This window comes from Arachis hypogaea, chromosome 6, assembly GCF_003086295.3.
Source record: "Arachis hypogaea cultivar Tifrunner chromosome 6, arahy.Tifrunner.gnm2.J5K5, whole genome shotgun sequence".
Lineage (NCBI taxonomy): Eukaryota > Viridiplantae > Streptophyta > Magnoliopsida > Fabales > Fabaceae > Arachis > Arachis hypogaea.
In genome coordinates this window covers 74,197,769-74,214,834 of record NC_092041.1, presented here as the reverse complement: position 1 = coordinate 74,214,834, position 17,066 = coordinate 74,197,769, and the positions used below count along the sequence as shown (strand labels likewise).

At 38.5% G+C, this 17,066-nt stretch overlaps 2 non-coding genes across 2 annotated transcripts; both read right to left on the bottom strand.

The window, feature by feature from the left end:
• Window positions 1-1,831: 1,831 nt before the first annotated feature.
• Window positions 1,832-1,935, bottom strand: LOC112700515 (small nucleolar RNA R71). Its single transcript, XR_003153423.1, has one exon. It is a non-coding gene; the product is annotated as a small nucleolar RNA R71 (small nucleolar RNA).
• A 7,664-nt stretch (window positions 1,936-9,599) lies between these two features.
• Window positions 9,600-9,703, bottom strand: LOC112700514 (small nucleolar RNA R71). Its single transcript, XR_003153422.1, has one exon. It is a non-coding gene; the product is annotated as a small nucleolar RNA R71 (small nucleolar RNA).
• Between the last annotated feature and the right edge of the window lie 7,363 nt (window positions 9,704-17,066).

The window sequence follows — 17,066 nt, the reverse complement described above, 5'->3', positions numbered from 1 at the left end:
AAAAATTTTTTCTTGCAATTTTCGAAAAATCCATGCATTCATAGTGTTCTTCATGATCTTCAAGTTGTTCTTGACAAGTCTTCTTGTTTGATCTTGATGATTTCTTGTTTTGTGTCTTTTCTTGTTTTTCATGTGCATTTTTGCATTCATATTTTTCATGCATTAAAGATTTCTAAGTTTGGTGTCTTGCATGTTTTCTTTGCATCAAAAAAAATTTTTTTAAAATTATGTTCTTGATGTTCATCATGATCTTCAAAGTGTTCTTGGTGTTCATCTTGACATTCATAGCATTCTTGCATGCATTCATTGTTTTGATCTAAAAATTTCATGCATTGAATATTTTTGTTGTTTTTCTCTTTCATAATTAAAAATTCAAAAAATCAAAAAAATATCTTTTCCTTATTTTCCTCCAAATTTTCGAAATTTTGGGTTGACTTGGTCAAAAATTTTCAAAATTAGTTATTTCTTACAAGTCAAGTCAAAATTTCAATTTTAAAAAATCTTATCTTTTCAAAATCTTTTTAAAAAATCATATCTTTTTCATTTTTTATAATTTTCGAAAATTTCAAAAATTATTTTTCAAAATATTTTCAAAAATCTTTTTCTTATCTTTTTATCTAATTTTCGAAAATTAAGCTAACAATTAATGTGATTGGTTCAAAAATTTGAAGTTTGTTACTTTCTTGTTAAGAAAGGTTCAATCTTTAAATTCTAGAATCCTATCTTGAAGTTTCTTGTTAGTTAAGAAATTTTTAAAAATTAAATCTTTTTCAAAATATCTTTTTCTTAAAAATCTTTTTATCTTTTATCTTATCCTTTTCAAAAATTTTATCTTTTTCAAAATTTGATTTCAAAATATCTTATCTAACTTCTTATCTTCTTATCTTTTTCAAATTTTGACTTCAAATCTTTTTCAATCAACTAACTAACTTTTTGTTTGTTTCTTATCTTTTTCAAAACCACCTAACTACTTTTCCCTCTCTAATTTTCGAAAATTCTCCCTCTCTTTTTCAAAAATTCTTTTTGTTTTAAATTTTAATTTTAATTATATTTTATCTCTAATTTTCGAAAATCACTAACTCTTTTCCAAAAATTATTTTCGAATTTTCTCTTCTCCTCTCTTCTTCTATTTAATTATTTAATTACTAACACTTCTCTTCACCTTTCTTCATCCAAAAATCCGAATCCTTCCCTCTTCTTCCTTATACCCCTATCTTCTTCTACTAACATAAAAGAATCTCTATACTGTGACATAGAGGATTCCTCTTTCTTTTCTTGTTTTCTTCTCTTTCATATGAGCAGGAACAGGGAAAAGGGCACTCTTGTTGAAGTTGATCCAGAACCTGAAAGGACTCTGAAGAGAAAATTAAGAGAAGCTAAATTACAACAATCCAGAAACAACCTTTCAGAAATTTTCGAACAAGAGAAGGACATGGCAGCCGAAAATAATAATAATAATGCAAGGAGAATGCTTGGTGACTTCACAAAGCCAACGTCCAAGTTTGATGGAAGAAGCATCTCCATTCCTACCATTGGAGCCAATAACTTTGAGCTTAAGCCTCAACTAGTTGCATTAATGCAACAAAACTGCAAGTTTTATGGACTTCCATCTGAAGATCCTTATCAGTTCTTAACTGAGTTCTTGCAGATCTGTGAGACTGTAAAGACAAATGGAGTTGATCCTGAAGTCTACAGACTCATGCTTTTCCCTTTTGCTGTAAGAGACAGAGCTAGAATATGGTTGGATTCACAACCTAAGGATAGCCTGGACTCCTGGGATAAGCTGGTCACTGCTTTCTTGGATAAGTTCTTTCCTCCTCAAAAGCTGAGCAAGCTGAGAGTGGATGTTCAAACCTTCAAGCAAAAGGATGGTGAATCCCTCTATGAAGCTTGGGAAAGATACAAGCAGTTGACCAAAAGATGTCCATCTGACATGTTTTCAGAATGGACCATGTTAGATATATTCTATTATGGTCTCTCTGAATTTTCGAAAATGTCATTGGATCATTCTGCAGGTGGATCTATTCACCTGAAGAAAACGCCTGAAGAGGCTCAAGAACTCATTGACATGGTTGCAAACAACCAGTTTATGTACACCTCTGAGAGGAACTCCGTGAATAATGGGATACCTCAGAAGAAAGGAGTTCTTGAAATTGATGCTCTGAATGCCATATTGGCTCAGAACAAAATGTTGACTCAACAGGTCAACATAATCTCTCAAAATCTGAATGGATTGCAACATGCATCCAACAGTACTAGAGAGGCAGCTTCTGAAGAAGCTTATGATCCTGAGAACCCTGCCATGGCAGAGGTTAATTACATGGGTGAACCATATGGAAATACCTATAACCCATCATGGAGAAATCATCCAAATTTCTCCTGGAAGGATCAACAAAAGCCTCAACAAGGCTTTAACAATGGTGGACGCACTAGGCTAGGCAATAGCAAGCCATATCCATCATCTTCTCAGCAACAGACAGAGAACTCTGAACAAAACACTTCTAATTTAGCCAATATAGTCTCTGATCTGTCAAAGGCCACTTTCAGTTTCATGAATGAAACAAGATCATCCATTAGAAATCTGGAAGCACAAGTAGGCCAGCTGAGTAAGAAAGTTATTGAAACTCCTCCCAGTATTCTCCCAAGCAATACAGAAGAGAATCCAAAAGGAGAATGCAAGGCCATTGATTTAATTAAAGTGGCCGAATGCACTAGGGAGGAGGAGGACGAAAATCCTAGTGAGGAAGACCTCCTGGGACGTCCCTTAGGCGAGAAGGAGCTTCCTATTAAGGATTCAAAGGAATCTGAGGCTCATACAGAGACCATAGAGATTCCAATAAATCTCCTTCTGCCATTCATGAGCTCTGAAGACTATTCCTCCTCTGAAGAGGATGAAGATGTGACTGGAGAGCAAGTTGCTCAATACTTAGGAGCTATCATGAAGCTGAATGCCAAGCTGTTTGGTAATGAGACTTGGGAAAGTGAACCTCCCTTGCTCATTAGTGAACTAGATACTTGGATTCAGAAAACTCTACCTCAAAAGAGACAAGATCCTGGCAAGTTCCTAATACCTTGCACCATAGGCACCATGAGCTTTGAAAAAGCTCTATGTGATCTGGGATCAGGGATAAATCTGATGCCACTCTCTGTAATAGAGAAGCTAGGGATCATTGAGGTACAACCTGCCTTGTTCTCATTACAATTGGCAGATAAGTCTTTGAGACAAGCCTATGGAATGGTAGAGGACATTTTAGTAAAGGTTGAAGGCCTTTACATCCCTGCTGATTTCATAATCCTAGACACTAGGAAGGAAGATGATGAATGCATCATCCTAGGAAGACCTTTTCTAGCCACAGCAGAAGCTGTGATAGATGTCAATAGAGGAAAGTTAGTCCTTCAATTGAATGGGGACTACCTTGTGTTTAAGGCACATGGCCATCCCTCTGTGACAAAAGAGAGTAAGCATGAAGAGCTTCTCTCAGTTCAAGGTCAAGAAGAGCCCACACAGTCAAACTCTAAGTTTGGTGTTGTGAAGCCACAACCAAACTCTAAGTTTGGTGTCAAGACCCCATATCCAAACTCTAAGTTTGGTGTTGGGACTATACAACATTGACCTGATCACTTTTTGGCTCCATGAGAGCCACTGTCAAGCTATTGACATTAAAGAAGCGCTTGTTGGGAGGCAACCCAATTTTATTTATCTAATTTTATTTTATTTTGTTTTAGTGTTATTTTTGTATTGAATTAGGTACATGATCATGAGGAGTCACGAAAAAATCAAAAGAATTAAAAACAGAGTCAAAAACAGAAGAAAAAATTTTTTCACCCTGGAGGATGCACGGGCTGGCGTTCAACGCCCAGAAGGTGCATCTGGCCGGCGTTCAACGCCAGAACAGAGCACCATTCTGGCGCTGAATGCCCAAAACAAGCAACAACCTGGCGTTAAACGCCAGGATGGTGCACAGAGAGGACAAACTGGCGCTGAACGCCAGGAACAAGCATGAAACTGGCGTTCAACGCCAGAAACATGCATCACATGGGCGTTGAACGCCCAGAACGTGCACCAATGGGCGTTTAAACGCCAGAATGATGCACGAAGGCATTTTACATGCCTATATGGTGAAGGAATGGTATTTCTTTTCACCTCAGGATCTGTGGACCCCACAGGATCCCCACCTACCTCGCCCTCTCTCTTTCCATTTATGGTCATCCCTTCTATTTTTCATTCACCACCTACATCTATCCACTTTTACAATTCAACTTCTCTTTCCCACCCAATCCCACCCATATAGCCGAATCCATCTCCCCTCACTCACCTCCATCTTCTTCTTCTTCTTCTCTTCTTTCTTTTCTTGCTCGAGGGCGAGCAATATTTTAAGTTTGGTGTGGTAAAAGCATAGCTTTTTTTGCTTTTCCATTACCATTAATGGCACCTAAGGCCAGAGAAACCTCAAAGGGAAGACAAAAGCTTCCACCTCTGAGTCTTGGGAGATGGAAAATATAAGCCGTCATAGCTCAGTGGTATAACATGTGGCTGCAAATCAAGAGATCCCTGAGATACCTCAGGGGATAAGTTGTCCTCCACACAACTATTGGGAGCAAATAATGTTAAAAACAACAAAATCACTAGGGATCATGCAACAGAAGCAAGGAAAAGACATAAAGAAGCTCAAAAAGCACCATTGGACCTTCAAGAAGGCGCCACCCTCACTCAGGTGGATTCATTCCTTGTTCTTCATTTCTTTCTGTTTTCGTTTTTAATATTGTGTTTATCTATATTTTGTGTCTTTACTTCATGATCATTAGTATGTAACCATGCCTTAAAGATTATGAATAATTCCATGAATCCTTCACCTCTCTTAAATGAAAAATGTTTTAATTCAAAAGAACAAGAAGTACATAGAATTCGAATTTATCCTTGAATTTAATTTAATTATATTGATGTGGTGGCAATAATTTTTGTTTTCTGAATGAATGATTGAACAGTGCATATGTCTTTTGATATTGTTGTTTATGAGTGTTAAACTTGTTGGTTCTTGAAAGAATGATGAACAAAGAGAAATATTATTGATGATCTGAAAAACATCATGAAATTGATTCTTGAAGAAAGAAAAAGCAGTAAAAAAAAAAGGTGGCGAAAATTTTAAAGCAAGGATCCAAGGCTTTGAGCATTAATGGATAGGAGGGCCCAAGGAAATTAAAATCCAGGCCTAAGCGGCTAAATCAAGCTGTCCCTAACCATGTGCTTGTGTCATGAAGGTCCAAGTGAAAAGCTTGAGACTGAATGGTTAAAGTCATGATCCAAAGCAAAAGAGTGTGCTTAAGAGCTCTGGACACCACTAACTGGGGACTTTAGCAAAGCTGAGTCACAATCTGAAAAGGTTCACCCAGTTATGTGTCTGCGGCATTTGTGTATCCGGTGGTAATACTGGAAGACAAAGTGCTTAGGGCCACAGCCAAGACTCATAAGTAGCTGTGTTCAAGAATCAACATGCCTAACTAGGAAAGTCAATAACACTATCTGAAATTCTAAGTTCCTAGAGATACCAATCACTCTGAACTTCAAAGGAAAAAGTGAGATGCCAAAACTGTTCAGAAGCAAAAAGCTACAAGTCCCGCTCATCTAATTAAATTAATATTCATTGATATTTTGGACTTTATAGTATATTCTCTTCTTTTTATCCTAATTGATTTTCAGTTGCTTGGGGACAAGCAACAATTTAAGTTTGGTGTTGTGATGAGCGGATAATTTATACGCTTTTTGGCATTGTTTTTATATAATTTTTAGTAAGTTTAAGCTACTTTTAGGGATGTTTTCATTAGTTTTTATGATAAATTCACATTTCTGGACTTTACTATGAGTTTGTGTGTTTTTCTGTGATTTCAGGTAAATTCTGACTGAAATTGAGGGATTTGAGCAGAACTCTGAAGAAGGCTGACAAAAGGACTGCTGATGCTGTTGGAATCTGACCTCCCTGCACTCGAAATGGATTTTCTGGAGCTACAGAACTCCAATTGGCGCGCTCTCAACGGCGTTGGAAAGTAGACATCCAGGGCTTTCCAGCAATATATAATAGTCCATACTTTATTCGAAGAATGACGACGTAACTTGGCGTTGAACGCCAAGTACATGCTGCTGTCTGGAGTTAAACGCCAGAAAAACGTCATTATCCGGAGTTGAACGCCCAAAACACGTCATAACCTGGAGTTTGACGCCAAGAAATGCCTTTACTCGTGGATTGATCAAGCTCAGCCCAAGCATACACCAAGTGGGCCCCGGAAGTGGATTTATGCATCAAATACTTACTCATGTAAACCCTAGTAGCTAGTCTAGTATAAATAGGACATTTATCTATTGTATTAGACATCCTGGATTGTATTTGGAATCCTGTGATCACGTTTTGGGGGCTGGCCATTCGGCCATGCCTGAACCTTTTGCTTATGTATTTTCAACGGTGGAGTTTCTGCACACCATAGATTAAGGGTGTGGAGCTCTGCTGTACCTCAAGTATTAATGAAATTCTATCTTCTTTTATTCAAATCTCTCTTATTCTTATTCCAAGATATTCATTCGTACCCAAGAACATGATGAATGTAATGAGTTAGATTACCCTCATTATCATTCTCACTTATGAACGCGCGTGATTGACAACCACTTCCGTTCTACATGCAACAGAGCTTGAATGCGTATCTCTTAGATTCTCCAACAGAATCTTCGTGGTATAAGCTAGATAGATGGCGGCATTTATGAGGATCCGGAAAGTCTAACCTTGTCTGTGGTATTCCGAGTAGGATCCTGGGAATCCGGAAAGTCTCACCTTGTCTGTGGTATTCCGAGTAGGATTCCGTTAATGAATGACTGTGACGTGCTTCAAACCTGTAACCTGCTGGGCGTTAGTGACAGACGCAAAAGAGGGATTCTATTCCAGTAGGGGAGGGAACCAACCGGTGATTAGCCGTACTGTGACAGAGTGCATGAGCATTAGTTTTCACTGCGAGGATGGGATGTAGCCATCAGCCATGGGTGATGCCTCCAGACTGGTTAGCTGTGCGAGTGACAGCCGCACAGGATATTTCCCCGAGAGGAAGAAAGTAGCCACAGTTGATGGTGAACCCCTATACAAAGCTTGCCATGGAAAGGAGTAAGAAGGATTGAGTAGAAGCAATAGGAGAGCAGGCGTCCTTGGGCTCTACAGCATCTCCATCCGCTTATCTGAAATTCCCACCAATGAATCTGCATAAGTATTCTATCCCTTTTATTATTCCTTTTTATTAATTATTCCAAAAAATCATAAACCAATTTAATCTACCTGACTGAGACTTACAAGGTGACCATAGCTTGCTTCATACCAACAATCTCTGTGGATTCGACCCTTACTCACGTAAGGTTTATTACTTGGACGACCCAGTACACTTGCTGGTTAGTTGAACGGAGTTGTGAGAATAAACAGTGCTCTAAGAGTCAATATATGCTAAAGCTCAAAAAGATAGAAATCACAATTTCGTCCACCATGTTTTTGGCGCCGTTGCCGGGGATTGTTCGAGTATGGACAACTGACGGTTCATCTTGTTGCTCAGATTAGGTAATTTTCTTTTCAAAAATCTTTTTCAAAAATTTTTCTTTTATTTTTCGTTTTTCCAAAAATGTTTTTCGAAAAAATTAATAAAAATACAAAAAAATCATAAAATCATAAAAATCAAAAATATTTTGTGTTTCTTGTTTGAGTCTTGTGTTAATTTTTAAGTTTGGTGTCAATTGCATGCTTTTAAAAATTTTTTCTTGCAATTTTCGAAAAATCCATGCATTCATAGTGTTCTTCATGATCTTCAAGTTGTTCTTGACAAGTCTTCTTGTTTGATCTTGATGATTTCTTGTTTTGTGTCTTTTCTTGTTTTTCATGTGCATTTTTGCATTCATATTTTTCATGCATTAAAGATTTCTAAGTTTGGTGTCTTGCATGTTTTCTTTGCATCAAAAAAATTTTTTTTAAAATTATGTTCTTGATGTTCATCATGATCTTCAAAGTGTTCTTGGTGTTCATCTTGACATTCATAGCATTCTTGCATGCATTCATTGTTTTGATCTAAAAATTTCATGCATTGAATATTTTTGTTGTTTTTCTCTTTCATAATTAAAAATTCAAAAAATCAAAAAAATATCTTTTCCTTATTTTCCTCCAAATTTTCAAAATTTTGGGTTGACTTGGTCAAAAATTTTCAAAATTAGTTATTTCTTACAAGTCAAGTCAAAATTTCAATTTTAAAAAATCTTATCTTTTCAAAATCTTTTTAAAAAATCATATCTTTTTCATTTTTTATAATTTTCGAAAATTTCAAAAATTATTTTTCAAAATATTTTCAAAAATCTTTTTCTTATCTTTTTATCTAATTTTCGAAAATTAAGCTAACAATTAATGTGATTGGTTCAAAAATTTGAAGTTTGTTACTTTCTTGTTAAGAAAGGTTCAATCTTTAAATTCTAGAATCCTATCTTGAAGTTTCTTGTTAGTTAAGAAATTTTTAAAAATTAAATCTTTTTCAAAATATCTTTTTCTTAAAAATCTTTTTATCTTTTATCTTATCCTTTTCAAAAATTTTATCTTTTTCAAAATTTGATTTCAAAATATCTTATCTAACTTCTTATCTTCTTATCTTTTTCAAATTTTGACTTCAAATCTTTTTCAATCAACTAACTAACTTTTTGTTTGTTTCTTATCTTTTTCAAAACCACCTAACTACTTTTCCCTCTCTAATTTTCGAAAATTCTCCCTCTCTTTTTCAAAAATTCTTTTTGTTTTAAATTTTAATTTTAATTATATTTTATCTCTAATTTTCGAAAATCACTAACTCTTTTCCAAAAATTATTTTCGAATTTTCTCTTCTCCTCTCTTCTTCTATTTAATTATTTAATTACTAACACTTCTCTTCACCTTTCTTCATCCAAAAATCCGAATCCTTCCCTCTTCTTCCTTATACCCCTATCTTCTTCTACTAACATAAAAGAATCTCTATACTGTGACATAGAGGATTCCTCTTTCTTTTCTTGTTTTCTTCTCTTTCATATGAGCAGGAACAGGGAAAAGGGCACTCTTGTTGAAGTTGATCCAGAACCTGAAAGGACTCTGAAGAGAAAATTAAGAGAAGCTAAATTACAACAATCCAGAAACAACCTTTCAGAAATTTTCGAACAAGAGAAGGACATGGCAGCCGAAAATAATAATAATAATGCAAGGAGAATGCTTGGTGACTTCACAAAGCCAACGTCCAAGTTTGATGGAAGAAGCATCTCCATTCCTACCATTGGAGCCAATAACTTTGAGCTTAAGCCTCAACTAGTTGCATTAATGCAACAAAACTGCAAGTTTTATGGACTTCCATCTGAAGATCCTTATCAGTTCTTAACTGAGTTCTTGCAGATCTGTGAGACTGTAAAGACAAATGGAGTTGATCCTGAAGTCTACAGACTCATGCTTTTCCCTTTTGCTGTAAGAGACAGAGCTAGAATATGGTTGGATTCACAACCTAAGGATAGCCTGGACTCCTGGGATAAGCTGGTCACTGCTTTCTTGGATAAGTTCTTTCCTCCTCAAAAGCTGAGCAAGCTGAGAGTGGATGTTCAAACCTTCAAGCAAAAGGATGGTGAATCCCTCTATGAAGCTTGGGAAAGATACAAGCAGTTGACCAAAAGATGTCCATCTGACATGTTTTCAGAATGGACCATGTTAGATATATTCTATTATGGTCTCTCTGAATTTTCGAAAATGTCATTGGATCATTCTGCAGGTGGATCTATTCACCTGAAGAAAACGCCTGAAGAGGCTCAAGAACTCATTGACATGGTTGCAAACAACCAGTTTATGTACACCTCTGAGAGGAACTCCGTGAATAATGGGATACCTCAGAAGAAAGGAGTTCTTGAAATTGATGCTCTGAATGCCATATTGGCTCAGAACAAAATGTTGACTCAACAGGTCAACATAATCTCTCAAAATCTGAATGGATTGCAACATGCATCCAACAGTACTAGAGAGGCAGCTTCTGAAGAAGCTTATGATCCTGAGAACCCTGCCATGGCAGAGGTTAATTACATGGGTGAACCATATGGAAATACCTATAACCCATCATGGAGAAATCATCCAAATTTCTCCTGGAAGGATCAACAAAAGCCTCAACAAGGCTTTAACAATGGTGGACGCACTAGGCTAGGCAATAGCAAGCCATATCCATCATCTTCTCAGCAACAGACAGAGAACTCTGAACAAAACACTTCTAATTTAGCCAATATAGTCTCTGATCTGTCAAAGGCCACTTTCAGTTTCATGAATGAAACAAGATCATCCATTAGAAATCTGGAAGCACAAGTAGGCCAGCTGAGTAAGAAAGTTATTGAAACTCCTCCCAGTATTCTCCCAAGCAATACAGAAGAGAATCCAAAAGGAGAATGCAAGGCCATTGATTTAATTAAAGTGGCCGAATGCACTAGGGAGGAGGAGGACGAAAATCCTAGTGAGGAAGACCTCCTGGGACGTCCCTTAGGCGAGAAGGAGCTTCCTATTAAGGATTCAAAGGAATCTGAGGCTCATACAGAGACCATAGAGATTCCAATAAATCTCCTTCTGCCATTCATGAGCTCTGAAGACTATTCCTCCTCTGAAGAGGATGAAGATGTGACTGGAGAGCAAGTTGCTCAATACTTAGGAGCTATCATGAAGCTGAATGCCAAGCTGTTTGGTAATGAGACTTGGGAAAGTGAACCTCCCTTGCTCATTAGTGAACTAGATACTTGGATTCAGAAAACTCTACCTCAAAAGAGACAAGATCCTGGCAAGTTCCTAATACCTTGCACCATAGGCACCATGAGCTTTGAAAAAGCTCTATGTGATCTGGGATCAGGGATAAATCTGATGCCACTCTCTGTAATAGAGAAGCTAGGGATCATTGAGGTACAACCTGCCTTGTTCTCATTACAATTGGCAGATAAGTCTTTGAGACAAGCCTATGGAATGGTAGAGGACGTTTTAGTAAAGGTTGAAGGCCTTTACATCCCTGCTGATTTCATAATCCTAGACACTAGGAAGGAAGATGATGAATGCATCATCCTAGGAAGACCTTTTCTAGCCACAGCAGAAGCTGTGATAGATGTCAATAGAGGAAAGTTAGTCCTTCAATTGAATGGGGACTACCTTGTGTTTAAGGCACATGGCCATCCCTCTGTGACAAAAGAGAGTAAGCATGAAGAGCTTCTCTCAGTTCAAGGTCAAGAAGAGCCCACACAGTCAAACTCTAAGTTTGGTGTTGTGAAGCCACAACCAAACTCTAAGTTTGGTGTCAAGACCCCATATCCAAACTCTAAGTTTGGTGTTGGGACTATACAACATTGACCTGATCACTTTTTGGCTCCATGAGAGCCACTGTCAAGCTATTGACATTAAAGAAGCGCTTGTTGGGAGGCAACCCAATTTTATTTATCTAATTTTATTTTATTTTGTTTTAGTGTTATTTTTGTATTGAATTAGGTACATGATCATGAGGAGTCACGAAAAAATCAAAAGAATTAAAAACAGAGTCAAAAACAGAAGAAAAAATTTTTTCACCCTGGAGGATGCACGGGCTGGCGTTCAACGCCCAGAAGGTGCATCTGGCCGGCGTTCAACGCCAGAACAGAGCACCATTCTGGCGCTGAATGCCCAAAACAAGCAACAACCTGGCGTTAAACGCCAGGATGGTGCACAGAGAGGACAAACTGGCGCTGAACGCCAGGAACAAGCATGAAACTGGCGTTCAACGCCAGAAACATGCATCACATGGGCGTTGAACGCCCAGAACGTGCACCAATGGGCGTTTAAACGCCAGAATGATGCACGAAGGCATTTTACATGCCTATATGGTGAAGGAATGGTATTTCTTTTCACCTCAGGATCTGTGGACCCCACAGGATCCCCACCTACCTCGCCCTCTCTCTTTCCATTTATGGTCATCCCTTCTATTTTTCATTCACCACCTACATCTATCCACTTTTACAATTCAACTTCTCTTTCCCACCCAATCCCACCCATATAGCCGAATCCATCTCCCCTCACTCACCTCCATCTTCTTCTTCTTCTTCTCTTCTTTCTTTTCTTGCTCGAGGGCGAGCAATATTTTAAGTTTGGTGTGGTAAAAGCATAGCTTTTTTTGCTTTTCCATTACCATTAATGGCACCTAAGGCCAGAGAAACCTCAAAGGGAAGACAAAAGCTTCCACCTCTGAGTCTTGGGAGATGGAAAATATAAGCCGTCATAGCTCAGTGGTATAACATGTGGCTGCAAATCAAGAGATCCCTGAGATACCTCAGGGGATAAGTTGTCCTCCACACAACTATTGGGAGCAAATAATGTTAAAAACAACAAAATCACTAGGGATCATGCAACAGAAGCAAGGAAAAGACATAAAGAAGCTCAAAAAGCACCATTGGACCTTCAAGAAGGCGCCACCCTCACTCAGGTGGATTCATTCCTTGTTCTTCATTTCTTTCTGTTTTCGTTTTTAATATTGTGTTTATCTATATTTTGTGTCTTTACTTCATGATCATTAGTATGTAACCATGCCTTAAAGATTATGAATAATTCCATGAATCCTTCACCTCTCTTAAATGAAAAATGTTTTAATTCAAAAGAACAAGAAGTACATAGAATTCGAATTTATCCTTGAATTTAATTTAATTATATTGATGTGGTGGCAATAATTTTTGTTTTCTGAATGAATGATTGAACAGTGCATATGTCTTTTGATATTGTTGTTTATGAGTGTTAAACTTGTTGGTTCTTGAAAGAATGATGAACAAAGAGAAATATTATTGATGATCTGAAAAACATCATGAAATTGATTCTTGAAGCAAGAAAAAGCAGTAAAAAAAAAAAGGTGGCGAAAATTTTAAAGCAAGGATCCAAGGCTTTGAGCATTAATGGATAGGAGGGCCCAAGGAAATTAAAATCCAGGCCTAAGCGGCTAAATCAAGCTGTCCCTAACCATGTGCTTGTGTCATGAAGGTCCAAGTGAAAAGCTTGAGACTGAATGGTTAAAGTCATGATCCAAAGCAAAAGAGTGTGCTTAAGAGCTCTGGACACCACTAACTGGGGACTTTAGCAAAGCTGAGTCACAATCTAAAAAGGTTCACCCAGTTATGTGTCTGCGGCATTTGTGTATCCGGTGGTAATACTGGAAGACAAAGTGCTTAGGGCCACAGCCAAGACTCATAAGTAGCTGTGTTCAAGAATCAACATGCCTAACTAGGAAAGTCAATAACACTATCTGAAATTCTAAGTTCCTAGAGATACCAATCACTCTGAACTTCAAAGGAAAAAGTGAGATGCCAAAACTGTTCAGAAGCAAAAAGCTACAAGTCCCGCTCATCTAATTAAATTAATATTCATTGATATTTTGGACTTTATAGTATATTCTCTTCTTTTTATCCTAATTGATTTTCAGTTGCTTGGGGACAAGCAACAATTTATGTTTGGTGTTGTGATGAGCGGATAATTTATACGCTTTTTGGCATTGTTTTTATATAATTTTTAGTAAGTTTAAGCTAATTTTAGGGATGTTTTCATTAGTTTTTATGATAAATTCACATTTCTGGACTTTACTATGAGTTTGTGTGTTTTTCTGTGATTTCAGGTAAATTCTGACTGAAATTGAGGGATTTGAGCAGAACTCTGAAGAAGGCTGACAAAAGGACTGCTGATGCTGTTGGAATCTGACCTCCCTGCACTCGAAATGGATTTTCTGGAGCTACAGAACTCCAATTGGCGCGCTCTCAACGGCGTTGGAAAGTAGACATCCAGGGCTTTCCAGCAATATATAATAGTCCATACTTTATTCGAAGAATGACGACGTAACTTGGCGTTGAACGCCAAGTACATGCTGCTGTCTGGAGTTAAACGCCAGAAAAACGTCATTATCCGGAGTTGAACGCCCAAAACACGTCATAACCTGGAGTTTGACGCCAAGAAATGCCTTTACTCGTGGATTGATCAAGCTCAGCCCAAGCATACACCAAGTGGGCCCCGGAAGTGGATTTATGCATCAAATACTTACTCATGTAAACCCTAGTAGCTAGTCTAGTATAAATAGGACATTTATCTATTGTATTAGACATCCTGGATTGTATTTGGAATCCTGTGATCACGTTTTGGGGGCTGGCCATTCGGCCATGCCTGAACCTTTTGCTTATGTATTTTCAACGGTGGAGTTTCTGCACACCATAGATTAAGGGTGTGGAGCTCTGCTGTACCTCAAGTATTAATGAAATTCTATCTTCTTTTATTCAAATCTCTCTTATTCTTATTCCAAGATATTCATTCGTACCCAAGAACATGATGAATGTAATGAGTTAGATTACCCTCATTATCATTCTCACTTATGAACGCGCGTGATTGACAACCACTTCCGTTCTACATGCAACAGAGCTTGAATGCGTATCTCTTAGATTCTCCAACAGAATCTTCGTGGTATAAGCTAGATAGATGGCGGCATTTATGAGGATCCGGAAAGTCTAACCTTGTCTGTGGTATTCCGAGTAGGATCCTGGGAATCCGGAAAGTCTCACCTTGTCTGTGGTATTCCGAGTAGGATTCCGTTAATGAATGACTGTGACGTGCTTCAAACCTGTAACCTGCTGGGCGTTAGTGACAGACGCAAAAGAGGGATTCTATTCCAGTAGGGGAGGGAACCAACCGGTGATTAGCCGTACTGTGACAGAGTGCATGAGCATTAGTTTTCACTGCGAGGATGGGATGTAGCCATCAGCCATGGGTGATGCCTCCAGACTGGTTAGCTGTGCGAGTGACAGCCGCACAGGATATTTCCCCGAGAGGAAGAAAGTAGCCACAGTTGATGGTGAACCCCTATACAAAGCTTGCCATGGAAAGGAGTAAGAAGGATTGAGTAGAAGCAATAGGAGAGCAGGCGTCCTTGGGCTCTACAGCATCTCCATCCGCTTATCTGAAATTCCCACCAATGAATCTGCATAAGTATTCTATCCCTTTTATTATTCCTTTTTATTAATTATTCCAAAAAATCATAAACCAATTTAATCTGCCTGACTGAGACTTACAAGGTGACCATAGCTTGCTTCATACCAACAATCTCTGTGGATTCGACCCTTACTCACGTAAGGTTTATTACTTGGACGACCCAGTACACTTGCTGGTTAGTTGAACGGAGTTGTGAGAATAAACAGTGCTCTAAGAGTCAATATATGCTAAAGCTCAAAAAGATAGAAATCACAATTTCGTCCACCACCAGAAATCAGCATCTGTATCTGAGCAGTGAATCTTCCATGAAAGAAGAAGCTAAAACAGTAACTGCTGAACTCAGTCCGGTGGATCAGGCTAATGAAATTAATCAGCAATTAGACTTTCTAACTCAGCAGCTAGCCGAATTCAAGGAAATATTACAGGAAACAAGAATGGCTAACAGGAATATGGAAGTGCAATTAAAGCAGACAGAAAAGCAACTGTCAAAACAAATAGCAGAAGAATGCCAAGCAGTTCAATTAAGAAGTGGGAAAACATTAAATACCTCACTTCAAAGCAGCAGGAAGCCAAGAAATGAACAGATGTCTACTCAAAATCCCTCTGAGGACAATCAGAGCCCAGAGAGAAATGATGCTGGCGCTGAACGCCCAGACCATGCTCATTCCTGGCGTTCAACGCCAGAAACAAGCATGTATCCGGCGTTGAACGCCCAAAGGGAACATGGTTCTGGCGTTCAAACGCCAGTAACAAATAAGGAAGTGGCGTCTAACGCCACTCCAGCTTCCACCCCTAGCATTTAAATGCCAGTGGGTGATCAGTCACATACAAGTGCTGATAACAACCCTTCTAAAAAGGCTTCCCAACCCACTTCTGTAAGTAATAAACCTGCAGCAACTAAGGTTGAGGAATACAAAGCCAAGATGCCTTATCCTCAAAAACTCCGCCAAGCGGAACAGGATAAGCAATTCGCCCGCTTTGCAGACTATCTCAGGACTCTTGAAATAAAGATTCCGTTTGCAGAAGCACTTGAGCAAATACCCTCTTATGCTAAGTTCATGAAAGAAATCTTAAGTCATAAGAAGGATTGGAGGGAAACTGAAAAAGTTTGCCTCACTGAAGAATGCAGTGCAGTCATTCTGAAAAGCTTACCTGAGAAGCTTAAAGATCCTGGAAGCTTTATGATACCATGCACATTAGAAGGCACTTGTACCAAGCAAGCTTTATGTGATCTTGGGGCAAGTATCAACCTAATACCTGCATCTACTATCAGAAAGCTTAGTTTGACTGAAGAAATCAAACCAACCAGGATATGTCTTCAACTTGCTGATGGCTCCATTAAATACCCATCAGGCGTGATTGAAGACATGATTGTCAAGGTTGGGCCATTTGCCTTTCCTACTGACTTTGTGGTGCTGGAAATGGAGGAGCACAAGAGTGCAACTCTCATTCTAGGAAGACCTTTCCTAGCAACTGGCCGAACCCTCATTGACGTCCAAAAAGGGGAAGTGACCTTGAGAGTCAATGAGGAGGAGTTCAAGTTGAATGTTGTCAAAGCCATGCAACATCCAGACACCCCAAATGACTGCATGAGTGTTGATATTATTGACTCTCTAGTAAGAGAGGTCAATATGGCTGAGAGTCTCGAATCAGAGCTAGAAGACATCTTTAAAGATGTTCAGCCTGATTTGGAGGAATCAGAGAAGATAATAGAACCTCTGAAAATCCCTCAAGAAGAGGAGAAACCTCCAAAACCCGAACTCAAACCATTACCACCATCCCTGAAATATGCATTTCTAGGAGAAGGTGATACCTTTCCTGTAATTATAAGTTCTACCTTAGAGCCACAGGAAGAGGAAGCACTAATTCAAGTGCTAAGGACACACAAGACAGCTCTTGGGTGGTCCATCAGTGATCTTAAGGGCATTAGCCCAGCCAGATGCATGCACAAAATCTTACTGGAGGATGACGCCAAACCAGTGGTCCAACCACAAAGGCGGCTGAACCCAGCTATGAAAGAAGTGGTGCAGAAAGAGGTCACTAAATTACTAG